This window comes from Capsicum annuum, chromosome 9 (genome assembly GCF_002878395.1).
Source record: "Capsicum annuum cultivar UCD-10X-F1 chromosome 9, UCD10Xv1.1, whole genome shotgun sequence".
Taxonomy (NCBI): Eukaryota; Viridiplantae; Streptophyta; class Magnoliopsida; order Solanales; family Solanaceae; genus Capsicum; species Capsicum annuum.
In genome coordinates, this window is record NC_061119.1 from 155,138,909 (window position 1) to 155,144,039 (window position 5,131).

At 38.2% G+C, this 5,131-nt stretch overlaps 1 long non-coding RNA gene across 1 annotated transcript in view; it reads left to right on the top strand.

Annotated features, from left to right (window-relative positions):
- Positions 1-4,628, top strand: part of LOC124887403 — a 14,908-nt gene extending 10,280 nt beyond the window's left edge. The window contains exon 2 of the long non-coding RNA XR_007045112.1: positions 4,266-4,628. This is a non-coding gene — a long non-coding RNA (uncharacterized LOC124887403). The remainder of the gene's footprint in view (positions 1-4,265) is intronic.
- Positions 4,629-5,131: the final 503 nt, after the last annotated feature.

A 5,131-nucleotide genomic window follows, 5' to 3' on the forward strand; every position in this document is an offset into this window, starting at 1 on the left:
GGGGGGGGTATGAACAGGCCGGGGGGGGGGTTTATGGACCGGCGAGGGGGTATGAACTGGTGGGGGGGTATGAACCGACGGGGGGGTCGGGTCAGCGCCGGGGGACGGCGACTGGAGGTCGGGTCGGCGCCGGAGGTCGGAGCCGGCGGTCGGGTTGGGTCGGCGCCGAAGGTCAGCGACGGCGCCGGGGACCGGGGGCCGGTGCGCTAGCGATGGAGAGAGGGTAGGGAGAGAGAGAGAGGGCTGGCGACCGGAGGTCGTGGCCGGCGGTCGGTCAGCGCCGGGGACCGGAGGTCGGAGCAGGCGGCCGGATCGGGTCGGCGCCGAAGGTCAGCGACGGCGCCGGGGACCGGGGGCTGGTGCGCTAGAGATGGAGAGAGGGTAAGGAGAGAGGAGAGAGAGAGAGAGAGATATCGCAAATCGTAACTCACATGAATATTGATGAAAATTTGTTGAGGGAAAAGAATAGCTATCTAATCACATGGTGGAGGGGAAAAGATTGTCTTCAAATTGCTCTCATATATGTTAAATATAAATTATTATTTTGGATCTACTCTGCGTACCAGTACATCTGTATTGACCCCTACCTCCCAGGTTCGGAGGCTCAGTCCAAGGGTCTGGTTAATCAGTAGAGTATTCCAGAGAGAAGTGATCCGTACAGTGGTAAGCCTTCTTTGTTCCAGAAGGCATGTTATTTCAGATTATGTTATTCCGTTGTTTTGGTCTATTGGGAGCCTTGTCCCAGTTTTCAGAACAGTTTTGAGATGTAGTAGAGATTTCACAGACTGAGTCAGATCTTATTCAGATGTTTTGAATTGTAACTTTCATTCTCATGTCTTGAAACTCAGAGTTAATGACCATGTTTCCGTATCAGATTGTATTTCCGCATCTTCTCTTATTATATGAATGTTGTGCATGACTACCAGATAGAGTAGGACGTTCGAGCCTTCATGGTTCGGGATGTCCGTCATGGCTAGGCCCTAGTTCGGGTCGTGACAGATGGTCATACTTTATCATGGTATCAAAGCTAGGTCCACTCAATTCATTGTTTTTGACATTGGTGCCCCATCTTATATTGTCCATATTCAAGATGTCCAATCTTGGGGGTGGGGGGTAGGGGTTGAGGTGGGGTGTTGGTGTGGGCATGGTACGGTACGGTATGTATTTTAAAATTCGGTATGGTAACTTCGATTTTCGGTATCTAAAAGAACATTACCATTACCATACCAAATTAGTTCGGTATGGTTCGGTATTTTTAAATTTGTTTTTGGTATTTTACGGTATGATAATTCGGTAACCATACTTTATTTGATTTCGACTTACATATATTCATATAAAAAAACTATAACTTTAAACTTTAAAAACGTCTCAATCATATAAGACTAACAACTACCTTTGTTAATCAATTACACAAAAAGAACATTTCGATCACGATTGAGTAGTCCAAGATGCAAACTCTGAACAACATTACCTAAACTTAAGCATAGTACCTCTTAAATAATAAGTTTCCCAAAAAATTTATTTCTAAATAAAAATTACTTTTATGTTCAATTGGCTAATGGATGATAGATAAATATATTTAATAATCTTAAATATAATATACATGAGTTTTATATATTATTAAAAAACTTTGGTGTGGTATACGGTATTTCGGTATTTATTGCATAAATACCAAATACCAAAATAATTTAAAACTCTTACCAAATATCATACCAAATACCATAACATTCATACCATGGTATAAAAAATTTCGGTTTCGGAATGGTATTCGGTATATACCATACCATGCCCACCCCTAGGTGTTGGAGTCCCACATCGGTGGATTAAAGGGTCCTTGGTCTTCTTATATGATTTTGGAAAATCCTCACCTTATAAGCTAGCTTTTGGGGTTGAGTTAGGCCCAAAGTCCATTTTTTTATCATGGTATCAGAGCAGGCAGAGGTCCTGAGATCAATCTCACCGCTACCTTATTAAAACGGAAAAGGTACAAATATACCCTCGAACTTTGATAAATGGTACATATATACCCTCCGTTATACTTTAGGTACAAATATACCCCTGCCGTTAATGATTTGGTACATATATACCTTTTCATTAACAGCGTGCCACGTGTCGCGATCCTAGCAATTTATCCATTTTTATTTATTTTATTCCCAAATAATTAATCCATCCTAATTAAATATTCATTACCCGACCCATTCCATCCCAATCCAACCCGATCCAAACTGAAGCTTCACGCGTGTACGCATAAAGCTTCTAAGAGCTGCAGAAGCAAACAAGCAACTAATGCTGCCAAAATATTTACGCGAGAAAATTCTTACTTCATGATGACTCTTGGAGGTTATAACGTAGTAAGGAATCAGATTCTGGTGAGGTTAAATTGAATGTGTCGATTTTTTTCCTTTGTAAACTATTTCTGTATGTCAATATATTCATACTCATGCATATTAATCTTTCATTCTTCTTGATGCATACTTCAAAACTCATCACAATTTGCACATTATATTAGTTGACTTTGTGCGAGAGTATATGCCAAAGACTTTAGGTGTAATTGAACTTCAAGATTCTAATGGAAATAAGTAGAATGTCTGTTGCATCAGGAGGAAAATGCGGACGATTTTATGCAAAGGATGGTCGAAATTTGTTAGGGATATCGGTTTAGTGGTAAGAGACGCGTTTGTAGGGTTAAAGTGCCTTCAGATCTAGTTTGTCGTTGCCATTTACATCAATCATTCGTTCAATTCTAAGTCTTAGAAGCTTTTGGCATGAACGCGTCTCTCAGAAACTTCAATTTGGATCGGGTCGGGTTGGAATGTAATGGGTCGGGTAGTGGATTAATTATTTGAGGATAAAATAAATAAAAATGGGTAAATGGCTAGGATCATGACACGTGGCACGCCGTTAGTTAGGAGGACCTATATGTACCAAATCATTAACGGCAGGGGTATATTTGTACCCAAAGTATGACGGAGGGTATATATGTAGCATTTATCAAAGTTTAGGGGTATATTTGTACCTTTTCCGTTATTAAAAAGAATTTCCACATGAAAAAAAATCAGCCTTACACGTGAGGGGGCGTGTTGAGAATATATAGCTAAATAATAAAAGTGTGCTCTCTCTAATAGCTCAAGCTTTTAGATGAGATAGTCACACACTTCAACAAATTTCATCATGACTATGCTTTCGACATTTTCCTTTTTGAGCCTTTGCTAGAAAAAGATCAGTGAAGAAATGATTTGAGGTGTGATATCTTGTGATTTGTACCTAATCTCAACTAGCAGGGATGTGGAGTCATGGAGTGTGATTTCAAATATTCATACATTTCAGTAATGCAACTTAGATGAGATGACTATAAATTTTACTTAGTGAATGCACAAGCTTTGGATGAAACAACTGGTTTTGGTTGTGAGGGTGGCATTATTATAAGGTGTGCTTGCTGCCTTAGTGGTAAACGATGAAGCACATTCAAAAATTAGAATCAACTCTGATAGACAGACCTCTAGAAATGTTCCAGTGTTGCCTGTTCTTGCATTTTCTTATCGTTTACTGCTTTCCACTTGAAAATGGAACAAGTAATCAGCCGACATGCAAACGTTTTAAGATATTAGCAATAATGAGTTGAACATGCCTTACAATCACAGTTGAACGTTTAATAGTGATTTCCTTTATGCTTATAGTGAATGAGTAGATTTTTTCCTTTAGATTGGCCGTTCCTTCTATTAGTAAGTCATAACAAGATTTAACAGGAAAACACTTTTGTTTCGTGCTGTCTAGATTAGCTTCATTACTTTCACTTGATAGTAGTCTATGTATTGTATTGAAGGGGGTGCTTTTAATTACGTGGTACGTACAAGCGTAGAGATTTACTAGAGAAAGAGGGAATGCTTGATGTACTTGACGCTTGAAGAGTTTCTGATAATTGAGTCTTGGGAGAATTATTTGGAAGTGGTTTTGGAATACAATTTCTGGAAGACGAATATTATTTGGATGATTGTTAATTCAAAGATATTTTTGAAAAACTATGTTTGGATTGTTTATTGAAGAGTAGGAAAACCAAAAACGTAACCGATTCGTTTAAAAGACTCTCGATCAAACCCTCATATGAAAAAACTTACCTGAGTGATTCTTTGTGAACTCACATAGGTTTTAGACGCATGTACCACACCACAAATATTTGGTATAGATTTCAGTTACAATGATGATTAGTATCGTTTTCTCACTTACTGCAGCAGATGCTTGACCATATTCTGTTGCATATTTGATAGGTGCCCGTCTCACCTATTCAAATAAAGATTGTGATTGTTAATACATTCCCTGGAGGGGAAGAGAACAAATCAAGCTCCAAATAATGTAGCAAGAAGTTGTGGAGTTATTCAGATCTCAAAAAGGCAAAGAGCTTGGAGGGAGGCTAATAGGTTGAAGACATTGCAGAGAGCTGGTGCTCGGACTACTCATATCAAGTCTACTCGATTGTTTTTACACATATAGCCTGAACGAAGTTTCCAAGTTGTTATATCCTTTTTCCATTGTTCATGAGAGGAATTTCTTCTGAATGTATAAAATTGTGCCTTCATCTTGAACGATGACTTATAGAGATGCTAATTTTTTTTTTAGCTCTTTCGCCCAAATTGAATGGTTTTCTCATTTTCTTAATTTCTTTAATACTGCACTTTGTCGAACTATACGTATTATTTTGTTGTTGCAGAGAGCATCTTTGATATTGTTTTAAATTATGATTGGTTGAATAGAATGATCACTAATGTTATAAGTAAAGGAATATTAAGTCTACCAACGACAATCATGTATTGATATTATGGACGACAAATTTTACTTTATCTAACAGAACTAATCTCACTTCCTGCAAAGAACTACAGGAAAACAGAAATTGTCATCCAAGAACATACACAAAAATGAATAACTAATTCCGGTATAAAAGTTTTGGCTGGATTTACATTTTATCTTGTTTGTTATCAAGTATCAGAATAAGGGCTCTATCAGTGTACTAATGTAGCTCATCATCTTCGTGCATTGTTCTTTCTTTAAATATTTTGTTCGATAAGAAAATGGAGACTTTATTGGATAATATCATCTATATAAAAGTGTGGAGTTAAAAGGGTCAAAAACATACTCA